Genomic DNA, 25,847 nt, shown 5'->3' with positions numbered 1-25,847 from the left:
TTCATGTTATACCATGTCTCTTAATTTATGCTATCGAGTTCTGGGGGTACTTGTACCCGACAATTTAGCTAATTACCTAGAGCCATGGTCAGTCATAGACTATTATCAGTTATGATACGATCAGTAGTACTCTCAGTTAGTTACAGAACTCAGGAAAACTCAATAGAATCCATATTAGTCCAGTCTAATTCAGTATCCAGCTTAGACCTCCGTAAACTCAGTCTGCTAATAGAATATCGTAGTATTTTTTCAGTCAACAGAACTCAGTTAACTCAGTTCAGTTCAGCAAAATAGTAATCTCAGTAACCATTCAATCCATCTTAGTACAGACTAGAAATCAGTTCAGTGTCTATTCAGTTGGGAGTAGGGTTCAGCATCGAGTTAACACAGGGATAGGAGTATTCCTGCCAGCAGAGGGTTTAACCCTTAACATCAATCCCTGCGTTATAGAACTACGTAGCCAGTGTATGTTAAGGTATCTTTCTTTCAGACATAATGAAGGTAGATACTTCTCATCCGAGTTATCCTGCCAGTAAGAGTTAACGAAAGAGCTTCCTGTCAAAAAGGATTAACTCATAGATTGTCCTTACCCGTGGCATAGTATTGATACCCTTCTAATTAGGGTTACAAGTTGTACCCTAAAACAGGTAGAGAAGGGGCATGTCGGTTAGATGATTACCTCCCACAGTCTCAGTTCTAGTCTCAATCTCAGAATAGAACTCAGTTCAATTCTAAAGATTCAGGACTATCATACATAGTCACTCAGCTCAGTACGGAACTCAGTATGGTTCCACAATATTTAGAACTTTCAGATAAAGTCAGTCAAATAATCAGTAATACAGTATTCGTAAACTTAGATATTAGTTATCAGTATTCCACTTTAGTACTCAGTATTAGTACGATCTCAGTTACAGTCTATGTATTCATGCATGTACTCTTACTCAGTTATACTCTTGTTATTCAGTTATTATTGTACATGCATATAAACCCATGCCTATTATCCTACCTCACTGAGCATACTAGTACATTCAAAGTACTGACGCATGCTTCTCTTTGTGCTATGATGTCTTATATCATAGGTTCAAACACACGAGCTCAAGAGTACCCTTAGTAGTTCAGATTCTCAGCTTTCAGAGTAGTGGTGAGTCCTCATAGTTTTGGGACATGCTTATTATTTACAGTACTTCAATTTTATTTCAGTAGATAGAGTTAGTTGGGGGCTTGTCCCATCAACTCTATAGTTCAGATAGTTAGATGCTTTTTCAGACTACAGTATTTTCAGAAAATTATTCAATTTTTCAATACTTATATTCAGCTTTGGTATTTTGATACTGCATTCAGATTTATTTACATATTTGAACATTATGGCATATGTTTCTGCCTATTTCCGCAATTATTACAGTATTTATACATAGTTATTGCAGAAGGTACCAGTCATGGGTTAGCTAGTGGTCCTTTGGGATTATGAGCACCGTGTAGTGTCCAGGGTAAAGACTCGGGACATTACAATAAACCACAAAACCATCAGTATCCTCGGGTAGGGTCAAAATTAGAGTAGAAGTTAACATATCCTTCAATTTCTCAAAACATCCCTCGAAAGCATCTAACCATAGAAGCTCCGAATAATATACCCTGCCAATCCCAAGAAGCTCCGAATATTTGTTGGATCCATGAGTATAGGCCACTTCTTAAGCATCACAACCTTCTGTAGATCCACCATGATCCCTTCACTAGAAAAAACATGACCTAGAAAAGAAACAACACTTAACCAAAACCCACACTTAGAAAATTTTACATCCAAACGCACTTTAAAGGTCTACAACACTACATATATGTAATCATCATGATCTACTCACTCTTCAAATACACCAGAATATTAGCTATAAACACTATCACAAAAAATCCAAGAACTAATGAAATACCCAGTTTATGAGATCCATAAATACCGCTGACACATTAGTAAAATGAAAGGACATCACCAAAAACTCAAAATGACAGTATCGAGTTTGAAAAATAGTCTTAGGGATATCCACCTCCCTAATCTTCAACTAATGTTACCTAGGCTGAAGATTGGTCTTGGTGAAGAACTTATCACTCTAAAGCTGGTCAAATATGTCATCAATCCTTGGGAAAGGATACTTATTCTTCAACGTCACCTTATTCAACTGGCGGTAATCTATACACATCCGAAGGAAACCATCCTTCTTAAGCAAAAAGAGAACAAGAGCATCCTACAAAGATACACAAGGTTAAATAAAACACTTATTAAGGAGATCATTCAAATACTCTTTAAGCTCTTTCAACTCATTAGAGCCATTCTATAGATAGGGATAGAGATACGATAATTTTTTTGGAGAAGACTGATCTTAAATTCAATTTCCCTATTGATAAGGACACCAAGAAGATCGTCAGAGAAGACCTCAAGAAATTCATTTACCACAGAAATGGATTTTAATGACAAACCCTCCATGTTATAATCTTTAACCCAGACCAAATGATAAAGATACCCCTTGGAAATTAACTTCCGGGCTCTAAGATAAGCTATGAACGTTTGATTGGACACTAGGAACTCCATTCCCACTAATTAACCGGTTCATTTAGGAATTTGAAAATGACCTTATATGTCTGATAGTCTAAAGAGGCATAGAATAAATGGGGCCAATCCATCCCTAAGATAACATAAAAATCCACCATGTTAAACTCTATCAAATCTACCAAAGCTTCCTACCTTAGACAGATACCACACAATCCCTATAAACCCTGCTAGCTACATAGAGGCACCCACCAAGGTAGATTAAAAAAAAGGGTCGAAAATATAATCGACATCACAACCAAAATAAACAACCACATATGGAGTCACATAAGAAAGAGTAGACCCCAGATCAAGAAAAAAGTACAAATCATGGGGAAAGAGTTGTAACATACAATTGATGACATCAATAAATGCCTCAGAATCCTGGCTATTGGTAAGAGAATATAAAAGATTCTGATGAGTGCTGGTACTAGAAGTTACACCCTTTAGTGCAGAAGCTAATTAAGTAGCAATAGGGACCTTGTTAGCCCCAGAAGCAACCTTACCTATGGTAAAATTTCTCTACATATGACCCTGTTGACCATAACTAAAATCTCACCACAAAAACCATAATGAAGCTAATCACAAAATTGACATGAATGATAGGATGGAGATGACTCATCCCCACTCACAGACATGAATAATAATCATCGAATGACTTTGGGTAAAGGGCACTAGCCATCAATTCGACCCAGAATTGTCCCACTACTTCTTAGATAATTGTCTATCATATCTACCACTTTTTTGCTGACCTCCACCCTAATCCAAATAGCAAAACATCTTACTTTGCCTCTCCCCCATCTCTACAAACTTTTTTTTTCCTGTATACTTGTTGTACATATACCATAACTGTAGAGATATCCATGTCCTTATTCAACAAGGTTGTCTTGTTCTTCAAAATCAAATCACGAAATAACCTAAAACAAATTTCCTTGTTCTGGCCCTCACGATAGATACTAATTCAGGAGCATATCGTGACAACTGATTAAACTTCAAGGCATACTCTTTCATGATTATTTTCCTTGCTTCAAATTCATGAACTCCTTAGCTATTACCTCCCTTAACTCCTAAGGAAAGAAGTGATCAAGAAAATCACTCAAAAAGTCATCCCATAAGGCTAACAAAACATCATCATCCATAAGTTACTCCCAATCATAATACCACCGACACACTATGTCTTTCAACTATTAAGTAGGAAGTTCCATACCCTCAACACCAGTAGCATACAAAAAACAAAAGATCTTCACCATATCATCTATGAAACCTTGAGGATCCTCCTCAATCGTAGTACAAGTGAAAATAGGAGGATTCAACCTCATAAACTACTCAACACTAGTGGCCCCAAAAGAACTAACAACAACACTAATAGGACCCAACTGACGTGTCTGAGAAATTACAAATTGGGTCAATAAATAATTCAAATAATGAAACTCAACATTTGTACTATCTCCTTGAGGTGTAAGAATGTGCGTCACTATCTAGAAAAGGAATAGTAGAGAATGGTAAAACACCACAAGGGAAATCAGAAGCAGCGACTCTAGATCAGGTCTGTACTCCAGAGGTAAGACGAGTTTTGTCCATATTATCCATGGATGGGATAAATAAGTTTCCATGAGTATCAGATCTTCTTGGAGGCATGATCTGAAAGGAAAAACAATGAGGATTAGGAGATATTCAAGACCTTAGACTCTATGTCCCAATAATATAATGATAAGAAAGGGAAACATTTCTAAATATATCATAGCCTCTTCCGTATGAGTGTGGCACGCTAAACAATCATAAAAGAGACTCTACTTAACATGACTTTTTGGACACCTAATTGACCATAAACCTACGCTCTGATACCCTTTTTTTATGACCCCAAATCAGGGCCTGGCCGTGATGGGTATCTCAAGTCTACCATAGACTAGAGACCATGCCATATGCCTAGACAAATAAAACATAACACACCTGACAACATAAGAATTTCGAATATCTAACAAGAGATAAAATAAAGAGTTCAAATAAATCTAAGAGTATCAACATCAATATCCAATCAATAATAATATCCATAAATCCTCTACTAATTTGAAAATAATCTAAATCGGGGCATGCCCCAGACGATATCAAAAAAGTGACAAAGAAAAGTCTATGACAATAGAAAGCAAAAACATGAAATGAGGTATTCCAAAGTATGGAAGCTCACCACTTTAATCCGACACATAAGCTATCCCACAGTCACCTAGTTACTACGCAGGAAAAGTAGAAGCATTTATGGTGCCTGCTTCGCATGGGGATACAACGTTCGATGATGGTTAGTGGGTTGAGCACTAATATGTAACTCAGGGACAAGGTATAAAGTAACGCCACAATCAATAATCCAAAATCTATCCAAAAATTAAAATTCATGCCTGTATATGCATATACATATTTAAAATGTATCAGGGTAAGGGACAAGGATTAATATGTAATTTAAAGATATTAACCTAGATTATGTAGCTTAACTGTCATAAAACTATCCACGGGCTATATGGTTCCAGTGTCTGCCTCTGGTCGGGCCCCAATGCGTGTTAGCTGCATGAAATGGGGATATCATAGAAGGTCAGGGAATTCTCCTACCCTTCACAATATATGATATAATTATATATAGAATGTGACATAAGAACACGGTCATCAAGACCAACACTCATATCAACAAACATGAATTTTTGATATCAAGCCTTCGATACAAACTCTTTCATGGCTAACTAAAACAACCCCAATAAGCCCAATTAAAATATTTAACATATAACCCAACAATTACATTCAAAATTCAATCATTAAGGCGTCATTAAGGGGTATCGTCATAGCGACTATAGCTTGCAAGAAATATTATTAAGCCAATAGTTTAGGGAATCCTTGTACCCCATACTCCATTACTAAAAACAACTTGGTGGATTCCTTGTACCTCACAAGGTTTTCAAGACCATTATTATCCAATTGTGGGAATCACTGTACCCCGTAGGGTTTTCAAGCCATTCTTAACAATTTTTCCATTTATGCCATGCATTTATTTTATGGAATAATTCATGCCAATTGATAAATCATATCAAGCCAATTGAAAATTACATTCCAAAACCGATTAGGAAAGTCGCTTGGGATTCTTATCAATTTCAATACCAAAATCCAATTATTTGTGGAATCCTTGTACCCTCAATTACATTGTTCACAAGTTTTGGAAATCCTTGTACCCCTAAATTCATTCACCATTTCCATGTACCCCAATGAGTGTACAAGCCAATAATTCAATGCATAATAAATCAATAGTAATAATGGGAAAAATATTCAAACAATTTATATCCAAAACCCTCAACCCATCATTCTTAACCCAATCTCAAAATCATTTGAATAATAAACCAATTTCATGCCTTTAAGAATATACGATTATAGTGAGAGAGATACATGACTTAATCACCAAGGAATTTGAAGAAGAAACCACACTTAGAGCCCTAGATGACCACTTCTCTTAAAACCCTAACCTTGTCTTAGATGGGGAATTCGAGAGAGTAAATAGAGTGTTTGATATGTTAAAGTATTGAAAATAACCCCTCTTTGGTTCTTTATGGATGTGGGGTCTAAGTGAGAAAAGAGGAATTACCAAGATGCCCTTACTAAAAGTAGAGAATTTTACCGCCTAGTCTTTATGGGTCACCCTACATCTCGTAATGACTAGTTACGAGTTGTTACCTTCACTCATTGTCAAGATAGTTTCCTAAGGCACCAAAATTATTAAACCTATGACTCTACTATACGACTCGTCAAGTGACACTACAACTCATAGGGTCTAAGTGATAACCCAAGTAGAAGCATTTAGGGTACACACTGGTCACCTTACGATTTGTATAACATGACTCATAATGAGTCTTTACGACTCGTAGTTCTTAGTCATAGTCACAATAGAAACATCAGGCTAGCACACTAATCCAACTATGGTTGGGTCTTTGTGACCCATAATGACACCCTTTGACTCGTATGGAGAGTCATAGTCAGGGCAGTGAGATCAAAGACCAAGAAATTTTTAAGGACTAAAATCTGAGGTGTTACAAAGATAAAAGAAAATAGGCTACGTGGACTCTAAGAGCTCACCTAATCTCTAGAATATTAGCATTATATGAACTCGGATCAATGACAATAACTACTACTTAGATCTACACCTAAACGATATAGAAGTGAAGCATGAGTACAAAAATAATGGGTACTCAGTAGGCATCATCGGCTTACTAAGCTAAATCATAATATAAGAATGATAAAATGTAAGATAACATAACCTAAGTCAAGGTAAACAAGCCAACCTGAATCACCTCCAATACCACTGGATAAAAAATAATTAAGTCAGAATAACAATATAACATAAGATATCGACACATGCCTATATTACCATGCATAATAAATATATAATTTAGAATTATAATAACGCATCATAATGAAACAACACAAGCAAACATAACTACAAAGTTAGCTCCCATGTTCCAATTAGTACAGAAAAGTAAAAACCTCATCACAGCATCTCATATGATTAGAGAGTACACCAAAGAGAAGAATAAACGAATTAACCAACATTATAATCATTTTTCATCATCATTTAACCATCATTCAACAATTATCATCAATTGCTCATTATTGATGTTTCATAATTTACCAACTTTTGGCAAGTACCCGCACTTCAAAATATTATCATCACTACCAACTTTATCACCTTTACTCTTTTGTCACCACTTAATAACTAAACATCTCTCCTTAACTAATCATTAGATTACTATCCATCATATAACCTCTAGTCAGCAGTTAGGTAACTATTCGTAATGTATTCATTAAATAGACAACATCACTAACTATCGTCATTTATCAACTAACATCATTTATTAGATATACATCATTATACAAAAAATTCCTGATTATCCACTAGTCATTATTATCCAACTAAAAAATACCCACCACTAATATTTATTTAACATCAATCATCAACTATTCCACTTTATATGCATTTACCACTAGCGGTCTACAATCAACATTCCTATTATCAACAACATACCAAAATTCATATATGTATATATAAGCATATAATTACCATATATAAGACTAGTTGGACTCAAACTGGTGGATGTACACATAGGCATATCAATATAATTATCCTCTGGTCTTGCCGTACATTTCATCATAACCATTCTCCGAGCCTTGCCAGGTATTAATGTATAATTATAGTATCCTCTAATCCCTTCGGTTACCATCATTTCTTCACAATATCCTCTGACGTGCGTGGTAACTTCATAACATAATAATATCCCCTATCTTTTTTGAGTATCAATATATCATAACAATATCATCTGGCCTTTCTGAGTACCACCATGACATCATAATATACTCTTGCTTTGCCACGCATCAATATATATATATATAATAAAAAAAAATTGAATTGGTGGCAAAACCAATAACATAAGAAATCATACAATGAAGTATCGAGATTTCAAGCACATTTAGTAACATAACATCTAATAAAATCAATAAGCATGACTCCTAACCCAATTCATGACACCATTGCTAATATCATTGTAAGAAATGTTTTCAACCATGAATTCTAGCATAATTTCTTAGCATGATCATAATCATAAGCAATATCATGGGAAGTGACCTAATAATAGTATATTCAATGGCCTTAAATTAACAAAAAGATAGTTTATCAATAACTTGAGAAATAGCTGATCCATTGTGTAATCCATTGATTATTAATAGCATAGTCAATAAATAATATATAGCTTAGGCAATATCGTAGTCAAGGGCTCATTCAATAGTATATTGGAAAACCCAACCAATAGCCAAAAAAATAGCATAATCAATGGCCCATCATGAGCTTAGCCAATAATTCATACATATGGAACAATCATTTAGGCATTACTTATAATGTCATTCATCATAAAAAAAGCACCAAGAGTCCTTAACATTTTGTAAAAATGGTATTCTATAATAATTTGGCAACGTATAAGGGTTTCAAGGGAACTATATCAAATCTTGGCTAAAGGTGGGTCAAGATCCCACTTCTAAATTCCTAAAATATATTCTAAGTCAAATTTCTACTTTGGACTAGAATAAGGTATCTAAATCAACTCTTAGATGTATAGTAAACCATAATTAGTCCTATGGTAGAGATCCCATTCAAGAACTATAACTAAGTCAAATGAAACTAAGGCAATTTCTATTAGAGTAAACAACTACAACAACTTACCCTAAGAGTGTGGGTCTAAAGTATTTTTATCTTATTTGAGTTAATTAGGGCATTCTCATTCTAAACAAGAGTAATAAATTCTATTCACTAAGGTTTAACGCAACAATCTAAGCATTCCAACTCTAAGACTCAAATGACTATAATGATCCAACTAGTCCAAAGCATTGCATTTCTTATGTATGTTACAACATAACTCAATCTAACAAAGGATAAACCTAGCCTATCCTGATGCAGAAGAAAGCACACCAAACCGCTAAACCTTCACTTTTCTCTTCCAAGAAGCCTCCTCAAGATTGCAAGCTATCAAAATCATATTTTTGCATGTCAATACGAGAATAATGATACGCATACTGCACCAATGTGCTTTGGGTCAAAAAATAACATCAAAACCCCATGTGGTTCCCACTTATAGAAATCACATTTCTTTGCCCAACCCAACATTCACATAAGATCGAGGAATCTTAACCCTAAGAAATTGGTGAAAACTAAGCTAAAAATTTAGGCTAAATGAAGGCCTTAACCTATTTAGGGATTTGGTCAAGAAATTACTAAACTCCCACAAGAAAATATTGAAATCTTACCTCAATTCAGAAGATAATTGCAAAAATCGATCTTAATCTAGCTCCAAGGTCACCCACAATCCTCAATTTTGAGATATCCCACTCTTTAGGTTTTTTTCTCTCTAGTTAAGGATGAAAAATGGGCTAATTCACAATATAAGGGGCCTATTTATACCCTTACCATGTAATCTAATATTGCAATCACATTATGCAGGTGTACAGTCACACAACCTAGCATCAGGAACAGGTGTTGCAATCGCAACAACCTTTAGTGCAATCACATTATCTTCTCTGTGATACTCCCAAATTACAACTCTCTTATGAGAGAGTAATGGTCGTCGTCAAATATAAAACCCAACTAGTATAAGGTCGATCCCCACAAGGAATATAGTGTTAATCAAGCCTATTTGTGTTTAAATCAACTAATAGCTAGTAGCTTCATGTAAATGGGTGTTTTTAGAGTTCAAACAAATATTGTTGTTCACTTTGTTTTAGCAATCCAATCTCAATGATTCAATATTATATTTCAAATTAATGATGAAGAAAAACCATAGTTGTGTTCACTATGAATATTATTGTATGTGCACAATATTTGCAACAAAAGATTCTTATAATGTATGGGAAACTATAGATTTATCACTATCGATGATTGATCTAAATGTCTTTCGGCCAAGTTAGATTCTCGGTTACCTAATTCTCTCAAACTTAGAAAATTCTTATGTTTAAACTGATTTCATCTCAAGTTGATTAATCTTGTTAAAGCATTAATCATTAGATGGAAATTTAACATTTCCAAATCACCGTTGATAATTCCCTTCCTTTAATTGATTTCTTAGTTTAAGAAAACCAATGTTAGGTTAAGTCCATTGTTTGAAACCAATAGAAAAAATTCATAATAGAAGAATTATTAAGAAGTTCCCATAGTCATTCAAATCTTAGACAACTATATAATTCATAAAGCAACAATCATAGATCCCACAACTCCGATTATGGGATTTAGTTCTTCATGAGATAAAAATAAAAAACATTTATTAGATCCATAATTCAAAAGAGGTTAACTTACAAAAGATGGAAATTGAAGATTGCTCTTCCTTCAAATTGCACAAGAATTCCGATAAACCACAATAATAATTCAAAGATAATTTGAAAAACAACTTTTGAAAACCAAAATATAAAAAGTGTTCTTGCCACTGGGTTTAAGATGCCATAAACCTAATCTTTTGATTTTGAAATTCAAATTCCAGATTGTTTGCATCATAGCTGACGATCCACTCTGACGGCTTATCAGATGGTTGACGACTTATCAAACCAAGTCGTCAACCACTCTTTAATCTCTGTTTGTTGCCTACAGGTGATGACTTATCAGATGATGGAAGACCTATTAGAAAAGTCATCAATCAAATTTTCCCATCTATTATACACTACATACGTGTGACGTCTTCTACTGAAGACCCATCAACAAGTTGAGACTTATCAGACAAGTCATCAACTTCATTTCTTTAGCCTATCCATTCTTTCTGTAGATGATGGCTTCCCTTGATAACTTGTCAGATGGTTGATGACTTATCAGACAAGTCATCAACTAAAATCTTCAAAATATTAATTCTTCATCTACTTTTCCAAAAATTATCCTTCTTTACATAGTTATCAAAGGTTTTCATGCATCTCGGATTCCCTACAAAATTACATAAAATATAATCAAAAAAAAAAATTACCTAGGAACTTAAAATTATTTTGAGTTAAAAGCTATAAATGTGCTAACACAAAGTTGGCACATCACTCTGCACACTGAGGTATGATCCAAAAGGCACCAGCTATAAGCTGAAACATGGCAATTTTCCATATTTTTGCCAAGGCCTTAGGAACTATTCAAAATCTGATATACGTAAATAAACTATTTAACCACACTAAATTCGATGTTCAAGACACAATGGCTAAGTTAAATATTCCATTTGAGGTCATTTCAACCAAATTGAGGGTCCCATACCCTATTTTCCAAATTTTTAACTTTTCGACCAATGGGTCAAAATAAGCTCAAGTGCCTTGGGACTTGAACCAAGGGTCTAACTTGCTTTAAATTGACATTTGGAGCTACTAGAGTTGTCAGAATTTACGTAGGAGATTGTTTTATTGAAGTTTTCACCTGACAGCTATTTGGAACCAGCGAAGACTTCAATATTGGGAATTAGCTCTAAAAATAAATGAATTTCCCAATAACAGAAATATCAGTCGTAACATGCAAATAAATGACTTAGGAAAGCTATATAATAGCTCTAACGGCCAAAATAAGTATAAATATGGAAAATGACCTCAAGGTTCATTACAATACCCACTACAAAAGAAACTTTCTTCCTTGAAAGTTAAAGATTGGGATGTACCTAAAGTATTGAATGGGTGAGGATACTAGGTATGCATTTCACTTTCAATCTTCCAAGTGGCCTCCTCTACTGGGCATTGCCTCCACTGAACCTTAACTATTGGAATCTCTTTAGAGCGTAATTGCCTTATATTACTAGCTAAAATGAGCATCGGCTCCTCTATAAAGGTCAAACACACTTCCAACTGGGCTGAGTCCTATCTAAACACGTGAGATGGATCGAGAATATATTTTCAAAACCTAAAGACATGGAAAGTCGGATAAATAGATAAAAAATCTTAAGGTAAAGCTAACTCTTAGGCTACCTCACCAACTGCATGAAGAATCTCAAAAGGTCCAATATATTTCAAATTGAGCTTTTCCTTTCTCCTAAACCTCATCATACCTTTTATAGGTGATACATGATCATAACCTTCAAATCTCAAAGCACAAAGCCTATGGTCTGCATAGGCCTTATGCCTACTCTAAGTCACTCTTAACATATCTTAAATCACCCTAACTCTATGAAATGACTCCTAAAGTAAATCAGTACAACGAGGCCTAAACTCTAAAGAATCAAAGCATTCGGCTAGAGAAAACATCTTCTACTACACGAAGACTCAGAAGGTGCCATCTCATTACTCAAATAATATCTATTATTATACACAAACTCTTCTAAGGCTAAGTTTTACTTCCACTAGCCTCTAAAATTCATAACATAGGCTTAGAGCATATCCTTGAGAACCTGAATAGTCCGCTTAGACTAACCATCTATCTAAAGATGAAAGGTTGTACTCAAATTAACCTGAGTGCCCAACTCCTCTTGAAATGCTCTCCAAAATCTCAAACTAAACATCGGACCATTGTCTGAAATGATAAATATAGACACCTCAAGGAAATAGATAATCTCTTGAACATAGATATGGGCTAATCTCTCAAAACTAATGGACATCTGATAGGAATGAAATGTGCTAACTTGGTCAAAGGATAACCAATGACCCATATAGTATAAGAATTATGTGAAGTACGAGGAAAACCACTACCAAAGTCCATGATAATCCATTCCCATCTACACTAGAGAAAACCTCTAAGTCAAACCACCAGGTCATTGAGGCTTGGCCTTTACCTACTGATATTATAGGCAATGAGCTACAAAGTCAGTCATATCACTCTTCATGCTCCTCCACCAATAGTATTTTCTTAAATCTATATAAATCTTGGTTATGCTGGTGTGAATGGAATACCTAGAGCTGTGAGCCTCCTACAAAAATTAATTGAATCAAGTAATCAATCTAAGGAACACAAATACAACTATCAAACTTCATAATACCCTCAAAATCAATGTTGGGCCTATTAGACTAACCACTCTACACCTAATTATGAAGGAACCGAAGCTTGTAATCCTCAAATTGATAATCCCAAATCTTTTCAAATAGTGAAGACCTTACCTTAAGACTATCAAGAATCCTTCTAGGGTTTGTAATATCGATGCAAACAATCAAGTTAGGTAAGGATATAGTGTCCCATGAAAATGGCCTCTGAGAACCTAAAATGCAAGAAAAAATACCCATACTCACTACCTTTCAAATTAAGGCATCTACTACCATATTTTTCTTTCTTGGATGATAAAATATAGAAATATTATTGTAATGACCCAAGACTACCCCCTAGTCATCACACAGTGCTTACAGTCCCAAGGGACTACAAGCTAACCCATGAGCTTGTACCTGCTATGAGCACTGGATAACATGATCATAAATATGGAAGAAAACTGACATGCCATAAGGTTTTAATAACTGAATTTGAAATTGAAATATGAGTCTATAGAAATAACTTACTGAATCTGATAAAATACTAATAAACTGAATAACTAACTATAATATCTGAATACTGAATAACTAACTCAAATTTCTTAAAAGCCTCCAAAACTGATTGACTGAATATGAGTTGATAGGATAGGACCCCAACTAACTCTACTAACTACTGAAATAGTGATATAAAGTAAAATAATCTATCCTTAACTGATGAGGACTCACCACTACTAATGTAGTACTGATAGCCTAAGAAGTGAAGTCTAAGCACAATCCAAGAATTGAGAATCAACACCTATGATATAATACATCATAGCGAAAAAGAAAGGTATGAGATCAGTACTTTGAATGTACTAGTATGCTAAATAAGGTAGGTTGATAGACATGGTTTCATGAACAAAACTAATAATTAATTGAATATGTATGTAAAATATAGAGTACTAAGTAGATAACATAGAATCTGTACATACTAAAAATATGGAGAATCTATAAATACCGAGTATGCATAACAGTCTGTAGATACTGAAGATATGTGAAAATCTGTGGACACTAGGGATGCATAACCAAGCAGATAACATGTATTGAGTAAAATCTGTAAAAACTGAAATACTAACAAAATACTGATATTTGTATCCTTTGGCCAAATAACTCTAACACTATATAACTGACCTGAGACTGTAACTAAGACTATATCTGAAACCATGGGAGGTATCACCTAATCGACATTCCCCATTCTAGATAATCGAGGTCCAACCTATAACCTTAGTTTGAATGGTGTTAATACTGTGCCATGGGTACTAACAATAGTTGTGTGAATCCACTAAACTGATATAATGTCCAAAGAACTAAGGGTGTTACGTCTGAACTGATGGGTGACCCCTGCGAGATAGTCAAGCCTAATCTGATGGGTGACTACTCATATCCTACGTTGATTATGTAATTCTAGAGTACAGGGACTGCTACTAACAACTCTGCCTATCTGATGGGGAAGCTGTCATCCCTGCACTCGCTTGGTGCTAAATCCTACTCCCAACTGAAAGACACTGAGATACTAGACTGTTCTAAGTTTAATGACTGATATCTAACTATTCTACTAATGCTCCTAATATAATCTGAAGACTATTCTATAATGTACTGAGACTAGACTAAATAAACAGCTATGATTTTTGGGTTTGCAATACCCCAAGGACTCAAAACCACAATACTGAAAAGACACTAAGGATTAGGGGACAAAGCATAAAAGTTTTTATTAAATCAATTACTCTGTAGGAATTTTATCAAACACTTATAGTTCATTGTTCAAAACAATCATAAGAATGTCCTAAAACATATAGAAATACCATGAATCCAACATAATAGAGTTAAATCATGGTCTTGTTCAATAAATAACAACATTAAAACATAGAGGATTAAATTATAACAATAATTTCATGGTAACATGGTATAAAGTCATAGTTCATGGAGATTAATGGGAGAAATCACAATTTAAAACATAATAACTTGAAAAGATCACAAATTTATAACTTAAAAAGGGTTGCTTGAACTCCATGAATGAAATGGATCCATGAATGAACATCTAACATATCTTAATTGATAGATTTCTAGAAGTTCTTGGTGAATTCTTTAGGATTGACCTTAAATTTGAGAGCTAGAGTTCTTGATTGGGAGAGAATGCCTTTTGATTTGGGAGAAATTAATTAAAGAAAGATTTTAAAAATGATATTAAGGTTAAATATCGAACCTGGGTAGACTAAAATAATGGGGAAAGGACTGTTTTATCCCTAAATGAAATATTAATTTTTTGTCTAAGTTTTTTGAAATGGGTACCCGACGTGACACGGTGATATTGCATTGTGTCACTGGAAACTAACAACTGGGAATTGGGTTGATGGCGTAATGCACCATTATCGCGGTAATTCTTTGGTTGCCATTTTGGCTACCTCTGTGATGCACCAACATCACGGAGGCCCACTGGAAATTGACAAATGGGAAATTGGCCTGCTCCATGATGCGCCATGATTGCGGAGTCATACTAGAAATTGACAATTGTCATTTGGGCTTCCTACGCGACATACTAAGGGTTAAAATGATGGTGTTTAATGACTGAAACTTTAAATCACCATAACTTATTACCCGGTTATCTGATTTAGGCAAATTTTATATCGTTTGAAAGCTAATTCAATTTCCTACGCAATGGCAAGCTCTAAACTGGAAAATATGAGTGTTTCAAAAATTTTATATATGAATACTCATGTATTAGGACTTAAATTATGTTAGGGAAATATGGGGTATGACAATTATAGTACTTAAACAATTCCATCCATCTATGGGGTCTAGAATTTATCTCTCGCTGGGGTCATAAGATATTGAAGACGGGGGTGATTAGTGAAAATCTCACAATGCACACCAAAATGATAATACCTCAAAATCCTAAGAGTGAAAATCCCTACCTCCAACTCTAAATCATGACTGGGGTATTGTGATCATGCACCTTAAGTTGTCTAGAGGCATAAGCATTAACACGACCCTGCTACATCAGTACACAACCTAGAACAAACCCAAAAGCATCACAAAACATAATGAATCCCTCATACTCAATAGAAAGAGCAAAAATAGGATCTAATTCATGAGAAGGCTCACTAAGGCAAAAGTTGTTCTATAAGAAATCTTTTTCAATCCCTTGGGTCCACCTTATATCTTATCTCTGTTATCCATTTTCCTTACTTTGTCATTTATATTTGTTCTTCATCAAGGGGGAAAACTCAAAAAATCTCTCCTATTTATACTTATAAAAGTGAGAAAAAGGGGAAATGGTAAATCTTACTAACTCGTTCTCGTAAATTCTGACTTCTCTGATCACTCTTATATCCCTTCTTAAGAAAGTTAAAAAAGGCCAAGCTGGCCATATATTGAAGAAAAAGCTAAGAATTATGTACAAATAAAGTTAGTCCAATCCCAAAAGTGGCCCAGAATTGAAAAATAAAAAAAACAAAAACTAATTAAAGCCTATCAAAAAGGCTAATAAGGAAAGTAAAATCGCCTCTTCACTTTTACCTTCATTGTCTTCATCATTGATCCAATGGAGCTATGGTAGAATGAAAAGTAAATGTTGATGGTCAGCTGTAGTCATTAATGACTATCATATCTTGTTTTGGGTTTAATTCAAACTCGAGTAGATGTCACTAAAGACACTTGTAACTCTCAAAAGTACCGTGACTCTATCTTATCAAAGACTTCTTCAGTAAATCTCCACTAAGATTCATCACTTTTTTGTATGTATTTTAAATCCTTCTTGATAAAATCCTCTAAGCTCTCAAATAAATTTTATTCCTTTAGATTGTAAGAGAAATTTCAAATCCAAGTTTAATAATTCTCTAAATGAGAAAATTGATTTTTAGGGGCCCTCAAATGAAACTATTTTCCATTCTCTCAAAGATAAAATCCTTGTGCATGGAAGTTTTGTTGATATCGATCTACTCTCATCCCTTGATTATCCTATTGAGATGTGAAACCCTAAGAGTTTAGTGTAGTGTCAAGGAGGAATAGTTACTCTAAAATATCCATGAATATCATACCAACCCCTAGCCTACATTACAAGCCTAAGAAAAGCCCTAAAGTGATCCTGACTGACCTACTTGGAGATATGGGTACTGACTATAAGGGAAAGCCTATGGCATTTGACATGCAGTGTTTGGAACTTTATTCTAAGAGTGAGACTTGTGATTATCCCTATGTTTATGTATGTGAATTCTGATATAAGTGAAAAAGGGATTTCTTTGTTGTGAGGGCATATTGGGTATGTTTCTAAGTCACTGACTTGTTCAAATAGTGTGATCTTTGTATGGCATGATTGTTTTTGCTGAATTTTTGTTGTATCTTGATGCTTGTGAGTTGCATGGTTGACTGACCTTGGAGATAGTGAAATTATTCTGAAATAATATGAGTAGTTAGCTACCAAATTGTACTTTGTATTCTCGTAGTTATGTTTTAGTTGCTTGAGGACAAGCAATTGTTTTAAGTTGAGGGTGTTGATGTGTGAGCATATTCTAACATATTTGAGGCTTTTAACTCTAAATAATTGCAAGTTCTTGTGCAACTTTAGTTATTATTGATTAGTTTATGTTTGATTTTGCAGTTTAAGCTGATATGATAGAGAACCAACATGAAATGAAGAAAAGAAGTTAGAATTTAAAGAAATCTAAAGACAAGTGTGGCTGAAGAAATTTGTGATAAGTCGCCAGCTCTGTAATAAGCTATCAGGTTGGTCATCATCAGTAGACAGAGAATTAGCCTAAAGTGGATGTTGTGACAATATTTTGTGATAAGCCATCAAGGGTCTGATAAGTTATAAAGTTTGTCGTCAACCTTAAGTAGGGAATGACTTCCATCTGGTAGAATCTATGACATTTTATGATAGTCCATCATAATGGTGATAAGTTATCAGGAATGTCGTCAGACTTAGGTAGGACATGAGAATTGGAGCAAAAGTGTGATGACATTTCTGATAAGTCGTCATAGTCTGATAAGCCATCAGAAGTTGCCATCAACCTAAGACAGGACTAGTGCAAATTTGAAGAAGACCTGACGACATTCTTGATAAGTCGCCAGGATCCTGATAAGGCGTCACCAATAGTCGTCGTCTATTCCGAGAAAAAGTTGTAACCTTGATTTTTTTTCTTTATTTAGGGTAAACTATTTAATGTTTTGTTTTAGGGTTTTCTAGACATTATCATTATTGTTGTTGGAATTATCATTATTATTCCACATAAGGTCGAAACCTTGAGTTTGGGACAGCATATTTTGATATTTTCTCTCTTTACTTCTTGACTTTAACAAAACAACTATTTTTTGAGAGATTATTATCAATATTTTGGGATTTTTCCTTTATGATCCAATCTGGGATTCACTATTTATTATTCATCTATGTAAGTATGTCTTTCGAATCATGAATTAAATTATGTGTTTTTTTCGTTACATCATGAGTGGCTAAAATCCATTAACCTGAGTTATGGGATCTAGGGTTAGGTCTTGATGAGGTGCTGAGTGTTCAAGATTCAAAAGGTGGTAGGATCTCTTGATAATTCTGAAGTTTTAATTAACGTCTATTGGTTGCAAACAGTAGACACAACTACTTTGATTTGCTTGAGAAAGAAATAAAATATACTAGGAAGTGAATTATCAATAGGGAATCGGAAATACTTCATTTAATAATCAACGTTGTAACAAGGTTGGTTAACCTGATGTAAAATCTAGAAAGTAAATAGAAATTGCGTAAGTCTGAGAGGATTAGGGAATTAAACACTTAAGTAGGTTGAGAGACATTTAAGCATACCATCGATAGAGATAGCTTGTTATCCGACCCACCGTGAGGACCTTGAATCACTTTTAGCATCTGTCATGTACCAAAATCCCTAGCGAACATAATTCTGGTTATTTCATAAACTCTTGATTTACAAAAACCGAAAGTAAAGTGAGAAACAACAACTTGTTAAACCTAAACCCCCCATTTTAGGAAACATTAACCAATCAGTAGATTAAATCGTAAACAACTTAAGTCCACACCCTATTCCCTGTGGGATTCAACCCCAACCTAGTTGGATTTTATATTGACAACGATCGCTTACACCCATTCAAGAGTGTAATTTGAGCGTTATCATATTTATCCACCTCATCAACCCTCATCTGACAGTGTTGATGTCTCAACCTATGCGGTGTATATAGTTCTGGAATGCAAGGATGACTTCTAAGAATCACACCTTCACTGACAGTGTGTGTTCCCATCCTTGGGTTCACTCGATGCTAATTTCTACTCCCATCTGAATAGACACTGAACATGGATTAATGAACTGAACTGGACTGAATTACTAGTTTTCCTAAGTCACATGACTGACTGAGTTCTATGGATCATGGCTTGACTGAGGATATCATGAAAACATGACACTAAAGCTACTCACACAGCTATATTTTTTTGGGTATAAGTACCCCTAGGACTCGATGGAAGGAAACTGACAAGGCATGACATTCTTGAATACATGACTAACATCAAAAATATATAATCCATTGACTAAGACATTTCATCAAACGCTTGACATACATAACTTATACATGAATGAGGATTTCATAATATCATACTAGTATGGCATTTTTCCTTCACATAGGCATTTAATCAAATATGTGGGGAGCATGCTGTGGTTATACAATCATCAACACATGTAATAATCAAGAATACATCAACCAACTTATAAATTGAAGGGGGTTTATTATGATTATTATGCAAATGATCACATACTAGGGTCAATCATTGAAATATGTAATTTAAAACATGAATCAAAACCACACAACATCATGAACATGAATTTACATTCAATTTTAATCATGAACATTCACAAAATACCCATATCTTGGATTTTGAAAAGAGATTCTTGAGCTTCATGGGTGAGAGAGACCCATGAATCAACACATGACATACCTTAGTTCTTGATTTAGTGAATATTGACGGAGAGACTTTCTTGAAATTGAATACTCAATTGAAACCCTAACTTGTTCTTGAGAGAAAATTGAGAGAAACTGGTAGATTTTGGGTTCCAAATAGATGAATCTCGTGTTAAAGGGCTTAAATAGGGGTGGGAAATTGACCCTTTTAACCTTGGACGCATCTTTTAATTTCAGTGAAATTTTCCCTAATTGGACCCCTGGCGCGACATGGCGCTATCGTGCCATGTCACTGGAATTTGACAACAGAGAAATTGAGGGATGGCACGACGTGAAGCGATCGCATTACCACTTCATTTTCAACCTGAAAGTTTGGTGCGACGCGCCACTATCATGGACCCCTACTAGAATTTGACAATTGTCATTTTCTCCTGTGGCGCGGTGCGCCACTAACTAATATGACGCTATTTTACGTTGGGAACTTGATATAGTCATAACTTCTTACCCGGTTATTGGATTTAGGTGAATTTTATATCGATAGAAAGCTTATTGAATTTACCACATGACAAATAGTGAAAATCTTGAAAATTGCTTATGGAATAAACATCATTAAATTTAGAAGCTAACACATGACCAGTAGACAATCCAAGAATCAAACCCTGACCAATAGACAATCCAAGAATCAAACCCTGACCACATGATTCATATGAAGATAAGTCGTATCGTCAGCAGTATCGGTTTCCTATGTTCTGTCCAGCTTATGAGTGGAGACTACAAGTCGTATAAACATGTTATGAGTTTTGAGATCTGACTCATACCCTGACCAGTAGACAGTCCAAGAATCAAACCTCATGTTTTTTATCTTTATAAGTTACTTGGACATATATTAAGGTATCAAATAGCTCTTAGCTCGAGAACAAGTCAAAATCTTCCTTAGCGATTAAATTCTTTGGATGTACATAACTATAGTCATATTCAAACGATCATAACTTTTGTTATACTTAGAATTTTTGAGATCAAGATCCACCAATAGATAGATAATTGAATAAGATTTCCAATGATACAAATTTTGCCTCAATCTGATATTAGTGTGAAAAGCTATGGCCAAATTACTGAAGCACTGTCAAAGCAGCCAATAGGGTACGACTCAAGGTATGACTTGTATCCAGAGCATATGAGTCTTCAGGAGAAGTCGTAACCAAAATAGTAGTAACATGACCGAAACTTTAGGCCATGTTATCTAGGCACCTCAAGCTCATATGAACTGGAGGTTACCCTAATAACCCAACCCGAACATCAACAATTATCCACAAGGGTCGGATGGATTACGACCATATAATAACATTGAAAAAAAGTAAGTCTAATAGTCAATGCTAGACAATATCTATCATTCCATTAATAACAACAGTCTAGCAAATATTCCCACGCCCACAGTTATTCACAATGCCTCTATACAAAACAGATGTCAATAAAAGTATATGTCAGGACAAGCCCCTGACGATAGTCAAACCAAGTCCAAAAGAGACTAAGTGTAAAGATAAGAGACAAAGATATAAATGTCTTCCAAATAAAGGAAGCTCACCACTTCAAGTGAATGAACGATCCACTTTAATCACCTAAATAAGGTATATCGAAGACACATATACATATAGTGACACAACCAATCAAATCATGAAATAAGTCATAACAGGCACATATGACACATTCATTCATATGGAAAGGGGTGAAGGACTACCAACCTCCCCCCTTCCCATTTTAGACATATAGAATCCTTTATGTTGCAATAGGCAAGGGGACATGATCCTCGAGCTAACACATCTTATATGGTATGCATACTTGGACCATAAACCAACACGTGCTGCATTATAAGCGGACTTGGACCATGAACCAACACGCCTTATATGGTAAGCGGACTTGGTCTATGAACCAACACACATTATATGGTAAGCGGACTTGAACCATGAACCAACACGCCTTATATGGTAAGCAGACTTGGACAGCGAACCAACATGCCTTATATGGTAAGCGTACTTGTACCACGAACCAACACGTCTTATATTGTAAGCGTACTTGGACTATAAACCAACGAGTTATACATGGTAAGCGGACTTGGACCATAAACCAACACGCATTATATGGTAAGCAGACTTGGACCATGTACCAATATGCTTTATCTGGTAAGCATACTTGGACCATGAACCAACACAACTTTACACACATACTAGCACCCATTCAATTCATCACCAAGAAACTCAACCCATCTTGAGGCATTCAAGCCATCAAGGATACACATCAACACTATAGACCATCACATGATCTCTACCAGCCCCTTTGTCTATTTCTCACATTGTTAGGCCCAAGGCCTTAGTTTAAAACACCATGCAAGTTCTATTCATTGTCAGCAAGACTACTACCAATAATCATTCATACTTATTAAACTTATACGCACCTTTTATTCAAACACAATTCGAGTTCATACTTTAGGGACTATAACCATTTAGCCAACCAATCATAAAGGATATATATTTAGTAATCAAGTTGCATACAAGGCCTTTACAAACCATTTACCAATTAGTCACGTCCATTCAATTCCACATATAAAGGTTTTAACACATTTTACCAAATTCAACACTTTACATGATCATATGGCCCTCATGGAGGCCTTCATTACTCAACCGTGTCAATAGGCCAATAACTTAACTCATTTCATCATACAATTCAAATTATGGTCATCATGACTCATACAAACTATTCACCTTTCATTAGCAATGTTAAATCAATGTTTCACCCCACTTGGTTCAATACACAACTTAAACTCAATATCTTCCCTAGGGTTTCGCGCTCTTATTAACCATTAACTAAAAAGGTTGTCAATTTCATAATATAAGGCCTACAATACCTTTTACAACACTATTTATCAATCATTCATACTGATTTGGCCATTGCCCTAACTCAATACACCATCAGTATGTAACTAGTAATTTCACTTAGACATTTTCACAAACACCTTGTGAGCATATCTTTAACAAGGTCATTTTCATGGTAGATATTATCTAGATTAGAGGTACTCAAGACCGTTATGTTTAATGACCAAAGAAAAACATCCATATATGCAATCTACCATCTATAACATGTATATAGAAGTATAATCAAGAATCATAATTATTCATTACTAGGTATCAAAACCCTTTTCATTTCACTCAAAACCACCATGTACACTGACTAATCCAAGAGTGAAATACATGGTTTTAGGGTTATTTAAAAGAGGGAAGAGATACATGCCTTAAGCATCTTAAATCACTAAAAAACTTGACTCTTCCTTCTTACCACAAGATGAACACCTTCAAACCCAAGCCTCCAATCTTGCTTCCAAGAGCCTTTAGAGGGTATAGGATGTTTAATTCTTGTAAAATGAAGACATAGGAGGCTACTATGCCTTATATAGTGAGAGGGTTTAGGGTTTTAGTAATGGGAAGTAACCAAAAGGTCCTTAGTTAAAATCTTAAAAATCCACACGTGAAGGAGTACGACTCCCCCTTAAGGATCACTTGGCAATCGTGACCTAGGGTATGTGTGGTACCCTAACTCGTACCCTAGGATTCTCCTAGGTAAACCATATTGTTATGGGTACGAAAGGGAACCCATGAGTTATAACCAAGGGCACATATCATATACCAATCGTGAGCTTGATCTGTGACCAAAATAGTCACTCAATTTTGAGGTTTCACTCCATATGGTTGGGTGGTATACGACTCACATGCATGGTTACAACCAAGGGATGGCCTTGTAGTATAGGAGACACTATGTTACCTTAACATACTACTCAAGGTATGAAAGGAGAGGGGGATAAGTTGAGGAGTCATGACCATAGGTACTACTCAAGCCCTCCAACCGTAACCACCCCAAAAACATCAACAGGAGTTATTTTTCAATGATTCAAAGCATAGGTGTTTCACTTTTTCCCCACTTGGGATCATTGGTCCATTATGAAAGGGTAAAGCAAGCATATACAAAAATTAACATATCAACATACATTATATCAATATTTACGCAAGTTAGAAATAACACACGACTTGTGTAGAATTGTAAAATGTTATAGACGAATCCTGAATCATATATAAGCAAAAACCCTTTCTTATTTGGGTATTGTGTATTGCATTATATACTTTTCAATTCTAAGATTTAAAACCTATGGGACAATTATATAATCAACCTTGGAGGCTCAAATTTCTTAGTTTCTTATTGAAGAATGAATGTTTTTGTTGACCCACATGGTATATCTCTCTTTACTTTTTTCATAAGTAGCTAAATAATTTATTCTTAGGATTACATTGGACTAGAGTGTAATTATGTGTGGGTATTGTTATGTTTGCATGGATTTTAGTTATTGAGTGTGGATTTCACCATTTCTTTAGCTTATGTGTTGTAATTTGATGGGTGAAAACTTCTAAATATGTTTAATAGGTGAAAGCTCCAAGCTCTATAAACCATCTTCATCCTTGAAAGAGGGATTTAGGTGAACATTAGGTAACCTATAACATCCTCAAAAGAGGGTTATCGGGGACAAAGCAATGATGAACAACTAAGCCTATGGTTTACTACCATTTGCAATCTTATAAATAAGTGTTTAGTGAGTGTAAATCATGCCAAGAGCATCATCCTAGAAATAGGGATGCTTTCTTGAGGTTTTTGGTAGCTATATACACTCCACACTTGTTACGTGCTCAAACGGGTCAATTGGTGAAATCATTGGTGTTTTGTCGAAAGATTGACCCCAATGATCTTTGACCTATCCAATGCATTAATTAAAACCTAAATCCCATGATAAAATAATATTGTCCCATATGCTTCACCTCTAAGGAGACATAATCCCAAGATTTCTCCAAATCATGGATTCAAACCAAAGATAGCATTCACCTCGAACTTGTTGAAGTTTGTGTGAAGAATTTTTAAATAAATCAAATTCCCCCATTTACTTATACATGTTGTTTCCATTTTCATTTTGGGTAACCTTATAGTAACTTGAGTACCTATTGGTTGGAAGTCTGTAGCATTCACTCCTTGAGATTCGACCCTAATTTACATTAGGTTACTTGACAATGACCGTCTTACCCTAAAATCATGGGAGTGAGTTGAGAATTATCAAAATGGCACCATAGTTTTGTAGTGAAATATAGATTTTACTTGTGTGGTGCTATTCTTACGTGGGAATACCCGGAGTGGGGTAATTTAATTTATTTGTTGTTTTTGAATATTTTGTAGGTGATCAAAGTGTGAATGGAGCAATGATCGATAATGCAAGTAATTTTGGCCCCTATAATTGTAAGACCCCACAAAATTCCTAAGCTTAGTTTAGTCCTTTAAGTTTGTCAAGGGGATCCTAGATTTAGAAAATTTTAGCTAAGTTTCAGACTTAGTTTATTTTGGCCTTCAAAAGTTGGAAATCTAATTTTGTAACCTTAACGTCCTTTAATGTTTGGTATTATTGCTAATTCATGATTAGGGAGGTCAATAGGTGTTTCCGAATAAGTTTTGGATTTTTTGGACCTTATTTAGACCATGTTTGGTGTCCCAAAACAGTGGACCTATGCGATCTTAGCACGTCGCATCGCCTATCGCATTGGTTAACATTGTTCTAGGTTGCCAGAGCTAAAATTATTGAGGCTTGGTGCTATCATGGCATGATCGAGTATCGCATCGATGCCATTGACGCACCGCATTACTTAACACATCGGTGCCCAGTTTTAGTCATTAAATGATTGCATCCTTATGGGTAATTATGTCATTTTCCTTGACCTTCAGCCCTAATAAACACAAAATTTAGACGTCTTTTGGCTAAATACATTCCTAATTCCACAATTTCTCAAGAACAAGAAAC

This window comes from Capsicum annuum, chromosome 4, assembly GCF_002878395.1.
Source record: "Capsicum annuum cultivar UCD-10X-F1 chromosome 4, UCD10Xv1.1, whole genome shotgun sequence".
NCBI classification, from domain to species: Eukaryota; Viridiplantae; Streptophyta; class Magnoliopsida; order Solanales; family Solanaceae; genus Capsicum; species Capsicum annuum.
Note: the sequence above shows the minus strand (reverse complement) of the source record.